The sequence below is a fragment of the Schistocerca gregaria genome, chromosome 5 (assembly GCF_023897955.1).
Source record: "Schistocerca gregaria isolate iqSchGreg1 chromosome 5, iqSchGreg1.2, whole genome shotgun sequence".
Classification (NCBI taxonomy): Eukaryota; Metazoa; Arthropoda; class Insecta; order Orthoptera; family Acrididae; genus Schistocerca; species Schistocerca gregaria.
The window spans coordinates 280822569-280845767 of record NC_064924.1 but is presented as its reverse complement, the minus strand read 5'-3'; the positions used below and the strand labels follow the sequence as shown (position 1 = coordinate 280845767).

Sequence of the window (23199 nt, the reverse complement as noted above, 5' to 3'; positions counted from 1 at the left end):
TCAGTGAGACATATCCGTGGAGATCTGCAATAGATGGCAAAATCGTCAACAAACAGGGAGCCAGAGATGCCTGGTGGGAGACATGCCATGATAGGATTAACGGCGATAGCAAAGAGGACGACAGTCAGGACGGAACCCTGAGGCACAGACTGAAAGTAACTGAGGCGAAATTGGAGGTATTACACAAAGAGAAGAACAGAAACACACTTCAACAACTTTAAGGACTGGAAATAGTAGTTCACCAGTACAGGTTTGGTAACTTCCGTAATGTACAAACAGTACACAGGCAGAATGGATTCCTTAAATATTTCCTGAAACTTTAGTGATATTCATGTAAACACAACACGAGTAAAAAGACAGTAGATAACTGATATAACCACGTATTATCTTTGGAATAGGAGAGAACAGCTTTTTTTATTGGCTCTCGGGGACGTTCCAGTACAGGCATCTGAACAGTGTAATGTCAATTATGGAGGTAAGAACGTAAGGACGACATACCGTCCAGGCCCCGAACGGAGAAAATTTCCGACCCGGCCGGGAAGTGAACCCGGGTCCCTTCGTTTAGCAATCCGCCGCGCTGACCGCGCAGTTACCGAAGCGGACTGGAGGTAACAGCTGAAAACACTGGTGAACTAGCAGCAATGTGATGGGTCAGAAGTGAGAAGCAAGCATTGGTGATTTGCAAACACGATGACGGCATTTTGCTCAAGTAGCAAACAGCTTTATTTGATTATTTATAATATTCATGTTTAAGTACTTCTGATTGTTGATTCAAACACGGGTAACCAGAGGAGAGTCTGACTCTCGTAACGCGCACCTGTGTATTAACATTTCTGTACTGTGCGTTGTTTACAGAGTAAATACAGTAAGTGAATGATTATGTCTGGATGTTCTGGAAAACTGCTGCAGATATACGTCTGGGACATGTTTTATTAGATTCACCAGACCAATAACACAAAATAAATGGAAATCGTGCTTTACTTTAACCTCCTACAGTTTTGTCATGGCTTCATATTACCGAAGTTGCTAAATTTCAGGCAGAATCTGTTATTAGCCGTAACTCCGTAACCAAACGTTTGCAAACCTGAGTTTAGATGAACTTTTTTCTTTAGTTTTACTTGTGGAATAAAATATTAAAATATTTGCGTATCTTGGGGAATGATCTGTATATGTGAAGAGAGAGGATTAAATGAAGTACTTTTCCTATTTTCTTACTAAAACGTGACAAAAACTTACATTTTATGTTTGCATGCAATAATGTTTTTTCTATTACGCTTTTAACAGATGATGAATGCAGTGTAACTTCTAATGGCGAAAAGATATTCAGTAGGTGATATAACTACGACTTTGCAGTTTTCAGATTTTTTTTCCCTTACCTGTACTGTGAAACCTTGCTTCTTGTCAACTACGTCAACTGGCAGAACCCTACAGGTTTTGATGAAAGAGTTTGCATGTTTCAAAACATGTGACACAAATTTCCATATGTTTCGATTACGTTGACTAAGAAGCTCACATGATTTACACCTTAACAGGTTCTGTACTGTCGGTCGGACGGACGGACAGACAGACAATGGTGCGATCCTTTAAGGCTGGGCCACATGAGCGGAGTGTTTTCGCAACGGGCAACGGACTACGACGAGTCGCAGTCATGTAGCCATGCGGCTGGCCGCAGAACGAAATGCACAGGGCCAAATTTAGACTCATCTGCTGTGCCTTTAACAAAAATGTTATTTGAAAGAAGCAGAGCTACATCCGTATGTGTAGTTAGTTACTCATAAAAACTTTTACTTTACGCGTAAAAAATTAAAAAGCACTGTTTTCTGATTTGTGTGTTTCCGCGCTATGCAGTATTTCTCATTCGATTCTGAGGAAACTATTCGAAGGAAAACAAAATTACGCATCTAACAGGCTGGCACCACTGACCAATAATGAACTGGCTTATTGTAATACTTCGTAGTGAAGCAAAACACAGTGTTTATATTGAGAAGTCTGCAGTAAAAAATGTCGTCGCTGGCCAGTTTACGTTTGGTGCATTTCAGAATATGTAATGCTGCGTAACAAATGTAGCTAACATTTCGAAATTATTTTTAACGCTGGAAGGAGATCCATACCTCTTCCCAGTTCCGAATAAATAAGTTATATGTCTTGGAGTTTGGTCGCGACAGACTACGGCGCATGATACCCGAGATTGTGGCCACTCACTACACTTGGTTGTGTCTCGTGTTTCTCTTTCGTACGTTGTTTATGAAGTCAGTAACAGTCACACTTTAAGTTAACGTTGCAGAATTATTTTCATTTTAAAACTAGACACAGACATTCGCTGTTCAAGCGGCAGCTATCTATATCCTGTGGTTTTTCTTGTCTACATTGTTTTATTTACAAAAAATTTCGAAGCTTCAAATGGTTCAAATGGCTCTGAGCACTATGGGACGTAACATCTATGGTCATCAGTGCCCTAGAACTTAGAACTACTTAAACCTAACTAACCTAAGGACATCACACACATCCATGCCCGAAGCAGGATTCGAACCTGCGACCGTAGCAGTCACGCGGCTCCGGACTGAGCATTTAGAAGCTGTTGTCGTTAATAAAGATAAGCAAACCGGAACTGATAACAGTTTACTTGTGACTAAGTACCAACAGAAATTCAAGACACGAAAGCGGAAAAAAATGCTCATTTTGGTATAGTCAGAAATATTTTTAGAGTGAAGATAATGCGCTTCGTAGACGCGAGGAACCCATGCATATAGAGTGAATTTATTTTCCATTTTTTTTCAACTGGCGGACATGAATAATGCTCGACACTGTGCAGAAATGGCGTACGTAAGGCTGACAGTTTTGAAATAGAAATAAATGCATAGGAAGTAGTCGGCTACTACAAGGAGCTTTTTACGTTTTGTTGAACGAACAATGAAAGGATGAATCAAAATTTTACAACTAACTCAGAACGTGTTTCTAAAGCTTCAATGATTTACATCAGCCCACATCTCGTGGTCGTGCGGTAGCGTTCTCGCTTCCGGCGCCCGGGTTCGATTCCCGGCGGGGTCAGGGATTTTCTCTGCCTCGTGATGGCTGGGTGTTGTGTGTTGTCCTTAGGTTGGTTAGTTTTAAGTAGTTCTAAGTTCTAGGGGACTGATGACCATAGATGTTAAGTCCCATAGTGCTCAGAGCCATTTGATTTACATCATTCGCTTCGAAACGAATTACAGCAGCACAACACGAATATGGACTAGCTGTATCTTCAATGGAAATGTTGGCTGGAACTTTAAGATACATTATTGGTAAAGTATTCCATGTTGTTATTCTTCCTCAGCCAAAAGTTAGCCCAGCTGAAAACAGAGTGAATCAGTAATGTCTATTGGTATTTTTAATACGTTAATGTCAAACTTTTTCAAAGAGATACTGATAAGGCCGGTAAATGAACACGAAGAATTTTATTCTCTCTACAAATATTGAACGAAAACACATGTAACACCGTCCTGTTTATAATAAGAAATAGCAATGAATTTAAATGAAATTAACAGTATAAACGTGCAAAAACAGAAAGAAAAAGTTTTAGTTCACTTTTTTGAAAATATACGTAGGTCAGAATCAACACTTTTTTGTAAAGCGGGAAGCGATTGTTGTATGGACACTACATTTATTTTCTGGTTGATAATGTTGAGATTGCATCTGCCCTAATTGAGGATTGATTGTAAAATATTTCTTGGTGTATGCATACGTATGTGTTATATACATGGCTGCCATTTTTCATAACAACGATGTCATGGTTGTCACTTCGCGTTTCGGAGGCGATGAGAAAGGCGTAAAACCTCCACACACAATTTTTGTTCCGTACTGAACTTACGCAAAGTAGGCAGCAAGGAATTGAAAAACGATTTATCTTCGTCCTCCAGGGAAGGAGAAGAGATTATTTTCTTTTTCAGAATTGACGAGTCTACTGAAGTCTGTTAAATGTCATCTGATGTTACTGATTGCCCGTTTTGACTTCTGCCGGAGACAAGTCCAAAAACGGTACCACGAGCTTATTCCGTCTTCTTATAGACTTGAAACTGAATCTACTGGTTCTAACACAATTGCTAAGAACCCCAGCAGACATCATATACGAACTGTAATAAACTCAATCCGTATGAACCTGGTATCGTCACTTTCTCTGCATTTTTCCGACAATAGTCCATAATGTTTCGCCATTATTGTTGAACCTTCTGGCCTACGAGAGAGAGAGAGAGAGAGAGAGAGAGAGAGAGAGAGAGAGAGAGAGAGAGAGAGAGAGAGAGAGAACGAAGCGGAAAATTAACACCAATTTTGAAATCTTTAACGTCATAAATAATAGCTAAATATTAACCTTATGTTTTATTTATTTGTCTCTCTGGTTTTAGGTATTTGGCTACTTGTTCTTACTTAATAGAACTACGCTGTACGTAGAGAACTGGCGGGCCAACAGACAGTGACATAGTGAGAAAAGCATGCTATGCGATTCTTTGCTGTATGCGTGGAAAGTGTCTGCCTCAGCCGACAGAGGGGGAGTAGAAGAATACTGCAGACCTATTCCAAGCCCGAGCGAATATCCTGAAGTGTGTAGGTACAATCAATAGTAAACATGTACGATAGGTGGAGCCAAGGGCGAGTGGGTCACTACAATCGTAAGGACTTCTTTCCCATTATTCTTCAGCAGTGGTGGACACTGGCTGGTTTGTACACGATTCAGATGTTACAGTTTTTTAAAAAAATCAGCGTTGTGGAAGCCCCTGAGTGAAAATACATTGTACATTCCAGAACCCTCTGGGTTACCAAACGCCAGTGAGGTAGTTACACCGTATGTGTGTGCTGGTCAGGAAGCATTTAAACTCTCAAAACACGTACCACGACCACATGGTGGTAAAATGTTGTCTGGCGACAAAAGAATTTTCAACTACCGTTTGTCAATGGCTCTTTGGTGTATCAAATGTTCCTTCTGCGTATTTTCGAACAAAATGGCAAGTGTTCCGGAAATCAATGAAAGTGAAATTCGATTTTGCTGTTGGCGTAACAAAAGTATGTTGAGTTCTGCATAATTATGTAAGAGATATTTGATGACACATTTATTGTGAAAGAATTTGAGACAACGAATTTGGATGAAAGGAGAAATGTGTCAGTAATACGAAACAGAGGCGTAACGGCAAGTTATTTTGTAAATGAGGCTCATACAATGATTTGTCAGGACAACAAAACTTGAGGTGTTACATAAAACAGAAAGAGTAGTCATCTGCATTGTCTTTTACACGTACAATTTTGTCAATTTGATGGTTATTATCGGTAGCTGTACCTGTAAATCAGCCTCAAATACAACAAATAACTAATCTTCTACTGTTGAATCTTTCTCGCACTATCCAGAAATCCGTTTCATAGTAGTGCTTACTGAAAGCGGAATGTTTAATGTTCTATTTTTAGCGACGAACCCCACTCTCCAATAACTTAATTTTCCAAGGCTATCAAGTGGCTTAATTCGTCACACGCAAAGGAATAGATACCATTATTGCCGATTCTTCTCCAACAATGAGTGGGAACAGTATCCTTTGCCACACTTTATAAGAAATTGCAAAGAATACTGCCACAGATGTTTCATTCTTATCAGTCATTCATTGGATTGGTTGTGCTTATTTACAATAAAAATTAACAAATTATTTTTTATCTTGATACCAACAATAATTATATTAGTCACTTTTCCCGATATCTACGGTTGCCAGTTCCTAAAACAGAAAAGCTGGACTCGGCGTTAAATTTAGCCCGACATTTTTCCCGAAAAGCCGGACAACGTATTTTAAATAGAAAATGTCATATGGGCATTTTTAGTCGTTTCTTAACAATTCATTAAACAAAATAAACACTTATCTGTTCTTCTCGGACTGAAAACGAAAAGGCATTCAGTAACTTAAGCTATTTAATAAGACTTATAAAGAAATAACAATGCTCTGTTAAATAATTAATAATTCTGATTTGAAGCCACCTCACCAAGAACAATACTTCTCTTGCAACCCATTTCATGGAACTGTTGACAGGATAATTTTAAATTACACAACAACATCATCTTTCTGGTTGTATCATTTGAAAATTTCCTGTGTTCCTTTATCCATCAAGTGTTTATGAAAAATAACACCCTTTCAACGTTTGTTGGCCTGAATTTCAAAAATGGTTCAAATGGCTCTGAGCACTATGGGACTTATCATCTGTGGTCATAAGTTTGCTAGACTTAGAAGTAATTAAACCTCACTAACTTAAGGACATCACACACATCCATGACCGAGGCAGGATTCGAACCTGCGACCGTGCGGGCACGTCGTTCCAGACTGAAGCGCCTAGAACCGCACGGCCACACCGGCCGGCGCCTGAAATTCCATTGCAATCTCCAACACTTTCAATAATTGCGAATAAAATTCTTTATTATTTATTTATGCATTTATTTTACCTGGCAAGATTAGGGCCTTCAGGCCCTCTCTTACACCTAACCAGGCATACTCAGATTGAACGAGTTACAGTTTATACATAACATTAAGGAAATATAGCCTATTATGCAGTATTGATGTTGAAGAAAGAAAAATAGATATTATAACAGTAGTACAATGATATTTATAACAATAAAAATAATTATAACAATCAAGAATAATAATAATAATAATAATAATAATAATAATAATAATAATGCTGTGATCTGAAATAAGGCATTCACTTTTCATGTGCCAAAGGCTTTTTAAACGCCAAGTCGTCTGTTTTTTCGCAGTTCGAATTTTGTGAAGTTTTGGCACTGAACAACGGATTTCCTATCATCCAATTTCACTTTTTTCCTACACAAAATATCTGTAATTTGCGACATTTGTTTCCAGTTTGCTCTTATGTGCGCGTAGCGTAGCTGTGACACTGCACGTTAGGCTCGCCCCTATTCGCACACCTACCGCGCCACTCGTGCGAACTGCCCGACTGATTCTCGTGGCCCACACCACTGCGGCTGCCGCCGCGCCCTTTCCGGCTCGCCATTGGCGACGCGACTGGTAGGCGGCGAAATTGCCGCATCCACCCCCGGTGTCACAGAGGTACGCCCACTTATCGCGCAACTGACGTTCCGCAAATATTCCGCTCGTATGAACCTATCCTGACGGTTCCGGCTCTACGAATTTTTGCGCGGAACCCAAAAAATATACTAAATAACACAATAAGTCGAGAAATAGGACAGTTGGGAATATATTACGATGAGTCGTTGCTGAAAAACGTGACTGATGTGGACAACGACTGGGCATGATGTAGGAAACAAATAGTCGATGGTTTAGACTGCAACAGTTAGGGGCAAGCAACGAGCCTGGAGAACTGCAAACAACTAATCTTTAATTGATACTTTTGTGTCATTGGTCATCGGAATCGTTCGATGTGCCGTGCCACGAGGTACTCTTTTGTGTCAACCTTTTCATCTCAGAGTAGCACTTGCAATCTCTGTGCTCGATTGTTGTAATGTTGTTGGATGCATTCAGATCTCAGTCTCATTTCTACTATCGAGCGGAAAAGCCGCGCGGTCTTCAGCGCCATGCCACGGTTCACGCGGCTGTCCCCGTCGGAGTTTCGAGTCCTCCCTCGGGCTGTGTGTGTGTGGGGGGGGGGGGGGGGAGGGAGGGGGAGGGGGGTGTAGGGGTGTGTGTGTGGGGGGGGGGGGGAGGACCAATGACCTCCGCCTCAGCAGTTTGGTCCCAAAGGAGCTTACTACAAATTTCCTCATTTCTACTAGAGCTGCTTACAATCATCCTTCTCCTTACTCTTAGTTAATATTCTGTACTCATTAGACTGTTCATTCCATTCTCACTTCCTGCAAATATTCTTTACTTTCTCTAAGGATAGCAACGTCATCAGCAATTTCATCATCGATATTCTTTCGCCCTGAGCTTTAATCCCAGTTTTGAACCTTTTTTGATTCCCCTCATTGCTTCTTCGACATATGGACTGAACAGTGGGGGGGGGGGGGGGGGGGGGGGAGGGAGGGGGTTGGCGCATCTTACACCCTTTTTTTCATCCGAACACATCGTTCTTCGACTAGCATTCTTATTTTTACCTGATGTTTGTTGTACATGTGTATTATCCGCGTTTCCCTAAAGCGTCGTGTTCATAAATTTTTAAGGCATATATCGAGATTGTTCGTTTGTGTTCAGCGTCTAATGAGCTCGTCATCAAACGAATGTTGTTCGGTCCTGAGGACACATAAGTACATAAAAAATAACGCAAATGATTCTGAATCATGGAACTGACTCTCCGGATGACGACGATGTTGGACTTTGAACAATATTTTATATGAACTAATTCATTTATGATTGACTGTGTTGTTCGGTCTGTGCACATTCCATGCTAAACTTTCTACAGAGTTCCAAGTTTTCCCACAGTTCACTGGCGAAATTTTGTTGGGCAGAGTACTTGTTCGGCAAATACACAAGCCTCACGTAGAAGCCGAATAGTACACTTACAGGAAAGTTTGGCTGCAGTTGTCACCGAATTCCGTGAAGCAAGTATCGACCGGTATTCCAGAGTAGGCTGGATTCGCAGAAACGTACCGTGACTCTGGGTGGAATGGCGATTCTGGGAAGCCATGGCACACACCTGCTTTCATCGCCGTTAATGGGCGTTAGTCATCACTAATGTACAGCATTTTGTTCCGAAACGTGCATACGTGATATAAATATCACGTAAACAAATATCCCACAAGAAGATACCATCACTGTAGCCGACAATCACGTGAGCAAGAGAGAGATTCTCCTTGCCGTCTACTGACCGTTAAACCCAACAGCAAGGAAAACAATCACAATTAGCACAGAGAAATTTTAGTGTAATGAGGACAACGGAGAGTGCTAACGTATTTACACAATACCTTTTATATACTGCCGGAAAAAATTAATCTGTGCCTACCCTTTAACAGGGAATTCTCACAGCCGGAAGGCACAGTGTGACGCAAGCAAGCAACCATGCCGCGGAAATGCGCTCGTGTTCACCCAGGCAAATAAGCGAGTTTGAACGGGGGCAAATTGTGGTCTTCCGAGTGACCGGACGGTACTTTCGCAGAGTCGCGACACAAGTTGGACGTGCTGCGCACTTGTGCAACGACGGCCGTGTCTGCGTTCACGTGGGCATTCCCAGATCCGTAAATTACGCTCTGGGCGTCCACGCAGCAGACACCGCCAAGATCGTCGTATTATAAGGGAAACAGTGGTAGACCGAACAGCTACCGCAGCAAAGATAAGAGGGCTTGTGAACCCAGAAGTGTCTACATGAACTGTTGCGAACCTGTCCTTGCTAGTGTGGCTATGAGCAAGCAAATCTTTAGGCCGCCTTCCAGTCAAGCCGCAGCATCGACGTACAAGGCCGGACTGGTGCCGTCCAAGTATCACTTGGAAGACGAAAAGGCAAGTTGTGGTCTTCAGCGATGAAAGCAGATTCTGCCTGCACGCAAGTGGCGGTCGTCTTCGCGTAAGATGTAGGACTGGCGAGCGCTGTCTCTTAGAGCTCATTCGTCCAAGACACACTGGCTACTCCCCAGGCCTTATGGTCTGGGGTACTGTAGACTACAACTCTCGTTCTCCTTTGTCGTCTTTGTTGTTTCTGGAGGGGACACTAACCAGAGCTCGGTACGTGCAGAATGTTCTTCGAACAGGAAGGTGTGTATTGTACTAACAGGGTAATGATCGCCCACATACTGCCCGTGAAACTCAACGTGCTCTGAAAGATGTGCAGCAACTTCCCTAGCGAGCACGATCTCCGGACTTGTCTCCACTCGATCACTTGTGAGATGTGATTGGACGAGGAGTGACTCGTGCGGTTCGTCAGCCAAGTATTCCCCAGAACGATGTGAGCAAGTCGAGCAGGCGTGGCATAACGTATCCCTTGACAATATTCGCTATCTGTACGATCGACTGGATGCCAGCGACAGCTCCTGCGTTTCCGGCCGTGGTAGCTACGCCATGTACTTATAGTGGTGTTTCAGCATGGTTCGCACCCTGGTATTTCAGTACCTCTTGCGCTGCTGATCTGTAAATGTAATCATTTCATGTACTCCATATTCATTGTTGCAACAACAAACTTGGGCGAATTGGGAATTCTACAAATGTGTACTAATTTTTTCTGACAGTGAAGAGTGCAAGTTTGTGATTCTGATAAACCTGTTAATAAAATTTATGGAAACGAAAGGTGTAGCCGTATGGTACAGTTCGCTGAGTCAATACCGCGGTTCGATCGCGTCGACATTGTTACTTTGTGCCAGGAAGGGCTCTCAACAAGGGTAGTGTCCAGGCGTTTCTGAGCGAACCAAAGCGATGTTGTTCGGGCTTGGAGGAGATACAGAGAGAAGGAGCTGTCGGAGATATGCCTCGTTCAGGCCGCCCAAGGGGTACTACTGCAGAGGATGACCACCACCATGTTGAATAACGCTTTTCGTGCAGCCACAGGACGTCGTGTTACGACTCAAACTGAGCGCAATACGCTACATGATGCTCAACTTTACTGCTGACGTCCATGGCGAGGTCCATATTTGCAAACATGACACCATGCAGCTCAGTACAGATGGGCCCAACAACATGCCGAATGGACCGCTCAGGATTGGCATCACATTCTCTTCACCGTTGAGTGTCGCATATGCCTTCAACCAGAAAATTGTCGGAGACGTGTTTGGAGGCAACCCAGTCAGGCTGAACGCCTTACATACACTGTCCAGCGAGTACAGCAAGGTGGAGGTTCCCTGCTGTTTTGAGGTGGCATTATGTGGGGCCGAGGTACGCCGCCGTGTTCGTGGAAGGCGCCATAACAGCTCTACGATACGTGAATGTCATCCTCCGACCGATAGTGCAACCATATCGGCAGCATATCAGCGAGGTATTCGTCTTCATGGACGACAATTCCCGCCCCCTTCGTGCACATCTTGTGAATGACTTCCTTCACGGCTGGCCGCGGTGGTCTCGCGGTTCTAGGCGCGCAGTCCGGAACCGTGCGACTGCTACGGACGCAGGTTCGAATCCTGCCTCGGGCATGGATGTGTGTGATGTCCTTAGGTTAGTTAGGTTTAAGTAGTTCTAAGTTCTAGGGGACTGATGACCACAGCAGTTGAGTCCCACAGTGCTCAGAGCCATTTTTGAACTTCCTTCACGATAACGACATCGCTCGACTAATGTGGACAGTATATTCTCCAGACATGAACCCTATCGAACATGCCTGGGATATATTGAAAAGGGCTGTTTATGGACGATGTGACCCACCAACCACTCTGAGGGATCTACGAAGAATCGTCGTTGAGGAGTGGGACAATCTGGATCAACAGTGCCTTGATGAACTTGGGGATAGTATGCCACGACGAATACAGGCATGGATCAATGCAACAGAACGTGCTACTGGGTATTAGAGGTACCGGTGTGTACAGCAATCTGGACCACCACCTCTGAAGGTCTCGCTGTATGGTGGTACAACATGCAATGTGTGGTTTTCATGAACAACAAAAAGGACGGATATGATGTTTATGTTGATCTCTATTCCCATTTTCTGTACAGGTTCCGGAACTCTCGGAACCGAGTTGATGCAAAACGTTTTTTGATTTTTGTATTTAATAGGTACATTAATAGATTCACTGTTTTTACACCGGATTATTCATATGCCATGTTATACATAAACGAAAGCCAGAATGTTCAGTGAAGATTCAAAACGATGGAGTGTCCTAAAACAGCTTAGCCTTGTGGCAAAGATAATGACAGAAGTATAACCCGCCTCCGTAGCCGAGGACGCTAACGCACGCCTGCGCAATGGCGCGTAACTGGGAGGTTAGCCAGTTCGAAATCTGGTGGAGAAAGAAATTTTCACTACCACTATTTGGTTGGCAAGGGAAGGAAAAGTTTTAGCTCAAAGTTCCTGATCACGGGTCTTCACGCCTATGTTCCAGACCTCGTACAGTGAGAGCATACGACATGAGACTGCTGATGGTGATCCGTCGGTCGGGTGGGGACAAAGATTACTCTAGAGGCGTAGGGAACGAGCTGGCACCGGGTTCCACCCTCTTCTTTCTCTCTAAACCATCACCCTTGAACATAAACATAAGACTGCAGTATAATACACATCCATTATATTCAACTACACTCCACAAATTCACATACGGCAGCACTCTAACAGATTCGTTAGGTAGCAGTCTACCTTTGGTAATGTAGTGGTACGGACACACCGCCAGGGTTCTGCACGCTGACTGAGTGCTCACCTGTGATTATCTTCTTTCGGTCGCCAATTGCACACCGCCACAGATTACACGATAACATGATGACTCAGTATCGCAAATCAATTATCAGCAGCGTCCTTGCTCGACACATGGCCCTCGAGGTGGAATGATTTCTATGCTAAGACGCATAGATACCAGCAGCCAGTATTATAGGCTGCCACTTCTCGATCGCGAGTAGCAGGGTCTCTATCAAGGTCATTAACAACGATGTGTGTGATTTGATCATCAGTGAAACGAGTCGTGACCCGCGGATTTAGATTTTTGCCACGCTAATGGCAACGTCAATAATTCAGCATGGCCCATTCCGGATTAGGCACGAGAACGATCCGTATATTCGTGTTACCTTCGAAATTGCCGATCGAAGACCCTGTTGCCACGCTCCGCCGCTACTGCGTAGTGCACAACCAAGCAGCGGAAAAACGGACGCAATTCGCGACTTACCACGTCCTGAACAGAGTCTGGCAGGTCTTGATTGACCTACACAGCCAAGTGCTCTCACGTCTCCAAATCGGTGGATGTCGCGTCATTATTATGTACGACAACCAAACCGGACAAGTTCTGGATGCAGCAAAGGCGGACATCTCTGTTATGAATGCATAGAATGCACACACCGTCAGGTGGCTTGCGGAGTATGGATGTAGATGTAGATTACAACTCCCACCCGCAGACGAGGTGGTCCCATCGCCCACGATTATAATGCCGGTGCCGTACGTGGCAGCCCTTACGTCTACCATCGTCTCACAGTGCCACTCGGTTACATCGTCTGACCCATTGCACCGCCAACAGGAACATTGGCTACACGATCCACTGACCCAAGCGGACCCGATCCTGCCCCACAAACAAAGCCAAGGCTGATTGACGACGCGACCAATGGCTACAAAATGCAAGTCGAGTCGCTTATCATGCCGACCGATGCCTTCCTGCCAGAACGACGCATCCTTGGCATCGGCTGACACACTCACGTCTGGAAGCAGTCGTACCCGGGACATCGCAAGCGGAGACACAGGAAAGTGCCGGAACAAGGTGATCACAGTAAATACAAGATGACAATAATGCCTGTCCTTGTGACACACATCAGAACACGACAGCTGACGGTGACAGTGACAGGCCAGCACAGCTGACAGGGATGTCTCAACTTGTCACTCCAGCAAAATGCATAGTACTTGTCATCCATGATGAAACATGCACTTCCTTCCTAGCAAACAAAATGGTTCAAATGGCTCTGAGCACTATGAGACTTAACTTCTGAGGTCATCAGTCCCCTAGAACTTAGAACTACTTAAACCTAACTAACCTAAGGAGATCACTCACATCCATGCCCGAGCCTTCCTAGCACCACATGCGCTTCTCCCACGTCTGGAGGAACACATGGAGGCAAGCAAGGACCCGAAGCCATGACATGGGGTGACAACGAGGACGACGCGTATGATCATACATAACGGACAGTGGAGACAGTGCCGGCCCCCTAGATGTCTTCCAAGTTGGGAAGAACACGGTGATCATGTAATGAGACTAGTTCCATACTCATAATGACGTTATTGATCCTCCAACAAACATACACGATGGCGATGATTAATACCAACGTGACTAGTGCAGAGACGAAGATCCAACTACTATGTGAGATGCTCTCAGCGTCGGATGTCGGCACTGTTTTGTAGCAGGAATTGGGGATAGACAAACCCCCTGAAGTTTATGAATACACTGACCATAAATCCACATGTGATCCTGTCAGTTGTGGACTGGCCGTCTGTGTTCATAGCCTTGGCTTCACCCTCCACCAGGGAAATGGCTCTCAGTTTCAGGAATGAGTTTTGTTAATGTATGCGCCTCGTTGACCACAACTCAGCGCCGTGAACAATCCGGATTGTACTCTGAAGACGCTGCCCTGCTTTTCCTTGGAGGTACGACAACGAAATCCTTGAGGATAACTTCAACGGTATGTTGCATCTCAAAGACAAGGTGACACTCTACACCCTGTATCAGGAACTTTGTACAGTTGTACGTGACCTACATTTCACTGCTCCACTGGAGAAGGCGCACGGTGACTGCCCCAGTCACAGCTTTCTCACCAGCCACTCAGCCCAGCCGTCTCTGCCAGATACATGTCTCCTCTGAACTCCAGCTGGGCACACACAATACCGAGTGGAGGCTACTCACTTTTTTGGATTACAATACTATGATCTGCACCATGTTCCTCCATCAGATTGTCTGGCATAGCCATGGACTATGGAAGGTGAAAATGTCTCGTCTACAAGACCAGGACTGCCGTCAGTGCGCAGCTACAGTGAACGCAACTTGTGAACGCCATACCCCCAGGTGCCCTTCCGCACCATCATTTTGGTTTGATTGCACCAAACTGACGTTTCTACACGTGCTGGTCCAGTATAGGAAGGAAGAGATTGAGTGGCACTGTTACACCTTGACTAATATTACGTCATCGTGCATGAACTCCATACCCAATCACCATCTCCGGCTAACCAACAGAAATAGCACTCAATCAAGGCGAAGATAGTCGCTCACTCCGCGCAAGCTACAAGATATGGTTGCAAAATCCCAGTGTTAGACCAAGCAGGCGAGGAAACATCTTCCACATACCACACTGTGGCTGAGCACTGTTGCCGCTGTCGGCACCTCGCCACGACACTCACTAGAGAGGACAGCCAAAAGGCTACCACGAAAACATCCTATGTCGACGCCTTTGCGAAACGTGACCACACCTTCTACCACAAAAGAACGTGAACTGAGGGCGTACTAAGACAGGTGACACGCTCCCTACACATACAATGGTAACATCACAGATCATGGGGATCAAGCTGGGTGATGTCAGTGCAGCTCTAGAAAGGAAGCAGTGAACAAGTTGCCTGGACCATATGATATGGCATTTTGAATTTTACGGAACTTTTCGCGACTTAATAATGTCATGGTGGGTTGATATATATCGGGAAGTGATGATCCCCTACTTTGGTGTACCTTCTATCTTCTTCACAGGCCTACTGGTATCGACCCATAAGCTGTCTCAAGGAACAGCGATTGCTCCTTACAGTTCTCTTACCACGTTTAAAATGGACTATAAAATCTATGCTTGACTTCTGGCGACGCAAAAACGGATCATACCACCACTGATCCTTTCTCTGGAGCAGACATAAAAAGAGGGGCGAAATCAGTCTACCAATGGTCAATGGCGAATGCCCGGGCTTGGTGGCACTATCAGCATCTTATCACCTTCATGCTGCACTCATCCCTGCCAACATCGACAATGCCTTAACTCGATGTACTTCCATACTTGGGTATCACCATTATCAACAACGTACATCGGATGGTGACGAACTACAACAGACTGCCACAGTGAGTTTGCAGACATATCTGCCAGCATCTCCTACGCAGCCTAGACTCCCTTCATTATGCGAAACTCATCAACACTCATGTGGCATCAAAACTGGTCGATGAAGAACAAGTCCTTCCAGTGCCGGTGGTGCTAGGGCGCCAGTTACAGGCGGCCTTTGAATATTGTATCTCTGTGGGGTCTTTGTCGATGGATTATTATGATACCTTCACCCTACCTCTACGTGAGAGTTGACTGAGCCTCGTCAATGCGCACGCACCGGCGATGGCCTCGTACTAGAGTAGAAGGGAAATGATGGACTGGATGCCACATGCCCCTGACGTGCAGTTTCCTCCAGATCCTCAGGCCTGCCCCCACTTTACCACTGGTCACAGTCACACATGTTGCACCCCTCTCTGTATCATAACCCCAACTTTTTCACAGAATACAGCTACGTAAATGCTGGGCTCCCGATTACACGTCTCTGCAAATACTATTGCGAAACGATCCCTACAATGTCAGAGAAGCCAAGCACCAAGAATTTCGATGGCCAACAGCATGGTGGTTGGACAACATGCGCTTTCTTCACACTGCAGTCAGGGCATTGGGGTATCATTTTGGCATTCACAATTTTGCGACGAAGCTCCGCCTCCCCATTACTGAACAATGTGATTCTCCTTGGTGCCCATGTTGTCTTAGAGGTATGGGAATTGGTGACACACATCCTCGCATCCCATAGCTGCTGAACCACAGGTGCTTCTCAGTCCTGTGGAATGTCACTTCCCACAAACCAAACATCACACACTCACATGCTGCAGGGGCATGTCCTTTGTGTATCTCTTCTGCTGTTTGCTGCCATTACGTCCAGGACACATATGACACACTTGTCTGGTAAGTGGAGGAAAAGTGTTAGCGTGATGTTCCTATTCAGCAGTATTTGCGCCTATGTCATTGATTAAATTCCAAACCTCACGAAGTGAGAGCATATGATACTGTTGATGGCTATCAGTCGGCTGGATGGGGACATGAAGCCGGGCGGCCCCCTTGTTGCTACTCTAGAGCAGTAGGCTACGTGCCGGCACCGAGTTCCATCCTCTACTTCTCTTCACCGTCATCATCGTACAACACAAATGTAACACTACATTGTATTATGCTTTTATTACATTCACCTACACTCCACAAATACATATATGACACGATCCTCTCAGTTCCATAAGGGAAGCGACCGAACTGCATAGAGGAAGAACATCTTTTTCATTAGGCGGCTCAACTTCCTCCGTGGGATACCGCAGCCAACAGTTCCAAACGTCATTTAATTTTTTTAATCTGATGATAATCACAGTGATTCAAGCGTTGAAGTAGCTTCTGGTACGACGCACTTGGAGATGTCAACAACGTATCTACTGCGCATTTAAGCCAATATAGTGGCACTCCGTCCTGAATGGATATCAGGAACGACGTACATAAAAACACCGATAACAATAACAATAATCGAATTTAATGGAACCAGATGAAACTGTAATACAGCCCTTTAACTTGTAACTACAAATTAATTACAGTGGTTATCTATACATGTAACCGTGGATATCCGCATCCGTAATGTCTTATCCGCAGAGTAAATATTACCTGTAACTATTTGGAAGTAGCAGTACGGCACATGGACATTCCAGGAAGACGTGTGCTGTTGAACCGGCACTCGCCAGATGGTGTAGCCCGTTAAGATGAGAATGGTGGTGCTGATCTCTCTCCGAGCAGTGTGACAGACGGTGACGCTAGGCAAACATTCTTTTCTCTGGCAGGAAGAAACAGCACGGCGTTATGGAGAAAGACCGCCTGCGACTGGCGAATTAAGTAACAGTGCGAGCGGCAAAATGTTTTTGTGCTGCGCCGGAGAGTGATAACGGGCAGTAAAACTGTCAGTTTCAGTAATGCTTTTTTTCTGTAAGAAATGTAACGGAAGTGCTATCTTCTGCGCTCCCCTGCAATATTTTCTGCGACACAGTTTTGAGCACTCCAGGAACGTTCGCTCTACCGCCCATTACCGACTACGTACGTACGTAAGTAGACACACACACACACACACACACACACACACACACACACACACACACACACACACACAGGGTTATTAACGGTGTTACTAGATCACCGTCTCTTCCTGCCGTGACAGCTATTTGTTTATTAGACGTATTTTATGTGCATTTTGCAAATATCTCAACTTCAGCAGCGCCACAACCTGTAATTTTACTTCTTGCTGAGATGTGTTTGTCGTTTCTCAATTAATCCTGACTGCTTTGTTTGTATTTTTTTTCCAGACTTTATACAGTTTTTTTTTTTTTTTTTGCTGTACGATATCGACAGGTACTGTGCTTGTGTGTGTAAAGAAAAATTCGTCGCTGTCCGAAACCAGATGGAAGCTGTGCTGGCCAAGGTCGGCAGGCTTCAGGTTACTGTACAACGCTGCAATGACATCGAGGCATCAGAGCGTTGCGGACATGACCAATGAACTCGTGTCAGGCTCTGCAAGAGAGGCGTGTGCAACTCGGAGAGGTTCCCTATTGAAATTTCGGGAGAGTACTTTACGGGAAGACTTGGAGAATGTATTGCTTCCTCCCACTTATCTCGCAAGATGAACACGACGAGAAAATCCGAGAAATGAGAGCTAATACGTAGATTTACTGGTAATCAATCTTCCCACGCGTCAGTCGCGAATGGAAAAGGGAGAAGTTTCAGATAGTGGTATCGGAAGCATCCTTCGCAACACACCGTAACGTGGCTTCGGGGGTAAACACGTAAACGTAGATGTATCACGGCATAAGCCGCTAGCTTTCTTTGGCAGTAAAGTTTTCGTTTTGTAACAGCATAGAAATAGTTGTCAAAGACTATAACTTAAGTTTCTTTCGCAAGAAAAACCGAATCTTAGTGAAGACTGCGTTGGGAACCTTTTGATATGATCTAACAGGGAAAAGCTGTAACCGCGACAGGATTGGCGTGTTCAGTTTCCCCCATCTTAACAAATGTCACATGAGAATTGAGGACGATGAATGCACACAAAGGATTTCATCTTCGAAGACTGCAATAAGTATGTCTTAAATGTATTTTTCTGTTCACTTGAAATTCGCTTGTAATGCAACAAGCGGGAAAATAGATTTATTATGTGTTCTTGACCGTAACATACGAGGTCATATCAAAAAGTTTCCGAAATTTGAATTTAGTGTGCAAATGATTACAAGGGTAATGAGATACCGCTGGGTATATCCCCATACAACCTCCTCGAATCAGTGTGTCGGTAACTGCGAAATAACTAATTTGGTTGGTTGTTGGTAAGAAGCCGGCCGTGATGGCCGAGCGGTTCTAGGCGCTACAGTCTGGAGCCGCGCGACCGCTACTAGGGGACTGATGACCTAAGTAGTTAAGTCCAATAGTGCTCAGAGCCATTTGAACCATTTTGTGTGTGTGTGTGTGTGTGTGTGTGTGTGTGTGTGTGTGTGTGTGTGTGTGAATATTGCCATTCTTCCCGAGAGTTTCCGATTTTTCGAAGGCAGACGTGAAAGAACGGTGGGTATGTATAAAGTTTTGTTTGAAACTTACGAAAACCACCGTAGAAGCGCACAAAATGTTGAAGCAAGTTTCAGATTCCACACAGAGTTATGACTGGCACACGCCTTTCAAAAATGGGGGTACACAGAATGATGACGAAACGGTCGGCTGTCAGTTGAGATAATAGTAGAAAGTGAGTGATTTCATTCTGCAAGATGGAAGACAGACTACGCAAGGCTTGTGCAATTACTTGCAAATAAGTTATGGTAGACGCAAACGTATTTTGTAGGACAAATTGAATACAAGGAGTGCTGCCGTTAAGTTTGTCTCGCGATTGCTTCAAGACACCGCGCGCAAGTCTGTAGGGAACTTCAGCAACTGCTTCACGACGATCTAAACTTCCTTTAAAAGGTTGTCACTGTTGACAAAAGTTGGTTTTATGCCTGTGAACCTGAAACTGAGCAGCAATCGTCGGAATGGATGAGTCGTTTTTCAGCTATGCCCAAGATGTCGACAAGTCAAGGCATTGTTGCTCTGTTTCCTTTTTTATAATGACGGAATTGTTCACAAAGACTATATTGCAGTGCCTGTGTTAAGATGTAAGATTCAGTGTTCCTTTGCACATGTACGCCGGAAGAAACAGGCACTGCAGCGACTATAGGCATGACCTAAGTAACGTGCATCGTACTTCTTAACATAGGCACTGCAATTTGTATTTATCCGCCGATACCACGCAACGATCTTGAATTAAAATGTCCATAATAAGTACGAATACAGGTTGTGACGCATGGCCGACAACACATGGAAGTTTGGGTCTGGCCGTGATTCGTGCACGGATAGAATAAACGGTTAAGGCGACCGCTTGCATAAAGCGGGAAATACTGGTTCGAGTCCCGGTCAGTCACAAATTTTCAGTGTCGGCACTCCATTATACAGCTGACGGCATTACCTGATGTTCATAAGCATATTGTCGCTCTTGGTCAGATGATCAATAACGAGTTCTATCGCAATGTTCCAAGAAGTCAGAGAGAAGATGAGATGAAACCGTCCACAGAAATGGCGTAGGAACGACTGCTTGCTTCTCCACGACAATGTACGATCGCACACGGCTGCATTATTCAGGAACTTTTCACCCTAAACAAGATAACAGTAGTTCTGCACCCGCCGTATTCGCCAGGATTATCTTCCTCTTCCCCAGAATGAATATTAAAGTGTCGAATATTTTTCACAGCGGAGGAGATGCATGTGGAATCGCATAGGCACTAAACATCCCAATAAAGACAGACTTCCAGGACGATTTCAGAGGTGACATAAACGTCTCGACTGGTCTATTGGTACCCAAGGAGACTCCTTTGGAGATAATGGTGCAGAACAAGATCTAAGTAAGACGTAATAATTTTAATATTGTATTTCCGGAACTTTTGGGTACGGCCTCGTAAACTTAACAAAACGTAGTGCCAATTCATGTTTAGAATTCTACTTTCTCGTTATGTTTACAAATTTGTTAATTGCCTTTTCAGTCACAAGAGAGCGAGCGACAGAATTCAAAGTGCCGCAGACAGCAAAACTGGAGAAGTTTACAATTAAGAGCGTCTTCGTCTGAAGGACATTAGTTTTGTTAGCATGTGAGTGGGTATGTGAGATCCTTGAGTGTAATAGTTGCTATTATATAAGGGCCGATCAAAATGTTTCCGTTCGAAGGTCGCACAGAATCGGTATGCCAATCACGCAAAATTGCCGTGAGCACTGATTCAATCCTCCCACCAAAGAACCAGGCTGAAGAAACCGGTTTGGAAAGGCACCGTGTCCTGCTGCGTGAAGAAGTCCGTTTGCTGCGCATCCTCGTCTCACAGGAAAAGTCGATCCTTCAAGGCCTTTCCGAAGGGGCAGAAGGCGTAATAATCGTATGGGGAGAAATCACGACTTCAGGGTGTGTGCTCGAATGTCTCCCACTTGAATTGACGTAATTTCTGTGCTACGATATTTGCGATATGGGGACGTGCGTTATCACAGAGCAGTTTACCGGATGTTCCGTCTTCATTGAAAATCGTAATTTCTCAACCGTTGTCCAGTACCATTTCCCAGTGATGGAGACACCAGGTTCCTTAAAATCAATAATTAGTGGGAGCCGGTAATCAAAGGACAGGGTGAGTATTACCTTTCAAGCAGATGGCTGGATCTTTAACGTCTTTAGACGAGAGGACGATGGTTCCCAGTAGTGGCTAGTGGCACCAGCTTTCGTCCTCTGCTGTCTCCACAGATCGGCCGGTGTCCTGTGTCGCATCGTGACCAGCACGGAACTCTGTACAGCGGTGGTTTCCGACAGACATGCTGCCTTATACACATTCTTCAGTCTCCGCAGCACTGCTAACAGTTTTTGTCCTTTGGCAGCCAAGAAGCGAACAACATCACGTCGGTCCCGTTCGGACGCACTTGGTAAAAAGGTCGCCAAATTTTACGTTTCCACATTTTTCACGCATGGCGGAAAATACGAATGCCACCACTAATCACTTTCTTATATGTCGGTGCTTATATAGACGCATCGTAGTCGCGCTATATTGCATATACGCTGCGGCAACGACATCTAATGAAAAATTTTGTGTCGCTCCCTTATACATTCTCTCCCGCCAAACTACTTTTATTAGTAGAAATATTCGCACATGTACATTTTGAATAGCATTAATATTAATTAATGCTAGTATGTAAATGACATGGGATTCAGTTCATATTGTGAAGCCTGGCTAACCTACGTAACTGTCTACACTGGTAGTTTGGAACCCTGTTTTGATTTCGGAGCCCTTTGTGTACCAGAGTTTTTCGTATTGCTCTAACTTAAAACAGTGATTTTTCTAAAACAATTTAAGTGCTCCTCCCGACGCAGTAACCGTTTCCCATTGGTTTTAGGCAAGTTGAAACGCTTCATTTCGTTGCTATCGCTGTACGAGTCGTTACACAATCATTTCATTTATTGCATCACAAAAATGCAAGGTTTCTGCCATCAGTTCACGTTTTATGTTGTTGTCATCGTCATCTTCAGTCTAAAGACTGGTGTGATGCAGGTCTCCATGCTAATCGATCCTGTGCAAGTCTTATCTCCGCACACCGACTGAATCCTTTACCTATTTGGAACTGCTTACTGCATTCATACTTCTGTACCCCAGCAGTTTTTATCCCCCCCCCCCCCCCCCCCCCCACACACACACACACACTAACCCACCACCATTCATTGCCGAACTGACAATTCCTTGATGCGTAATGGCTTGTTGTCCTACCAACCGATCGCTTCTTTTAATCGATTGGTAACACAAATTTCTATTTGACCCAATTCGATTCAGTACCATCTGATTAGGTATTCGTTTTACCTATTTAATAAAAATGGTTCAAATGGCTCTGAGCACTATGGGACTTAACTGCTGAGGTCATCAGTCCCCTAGAACTTAGAACTACTTAAACCTAACTAACCTAACGACATCACACACATCCATGCCCGAGGCAGGATTCGAACCTGCGACCGTAGCGGTCGCGCGGTTCCAAACTGCAGTGCTTAGAACCGCTCGGCCACTCCGGCCGGCCTTACCTATTTAATAACTGTGACATTACTGAGTAGCACCACATTTCAAAATTTTCTATTAATAGGCTCTAGTGCATTTAGACATCACACACACACACACACACACACACACACACACAGATACAGAGAGAGAGAGAGAGAGAGAGAGAGAGAGAGAGAGAGAGAGAGAGAGAGGAGGGTGATGTTGTTGGCAGGAGAGCCAACACAGTGCTACTAAGGAGGCCGAAATGCACGCGTTTTAGCTCACTCAAGCTGGCCTGAGGTCTGGAACATGACAAGGGAATTAGAATTGAGAAAAACGGACGTAGCTGGTGGAATTCTTAACTTTAATCCATCAATGACGAACGTCGCTCTTGACGATACATGGGTTACAATATCAATAGTACGGATACTGGCGCCTTGCTAGGTCGTAGCAAATAACTTAGCTGAAGGCTATACTAACTATCGTCTCGGCAAATGAGAGTGTATAAGTCAGTGAATCATCGCTAGCAAAGTCGGCTGTACAACTGGGGC

General features: G+C 44.5%; 1 protein-coding gene across 2 annotated transcripts in view; it reads right to left on the bottom strand.

The window, feature by feature from the left end:
- The window catches only part of LOC126272209 (semaphorin-1A), a 794592-nt gene that overhangs the window by 355627 nt on the left and 415766 nt on the right, over nt 1-23199 (bottom strand). The gene's annotated exons all lie outside the window — the stretch shown is intronic.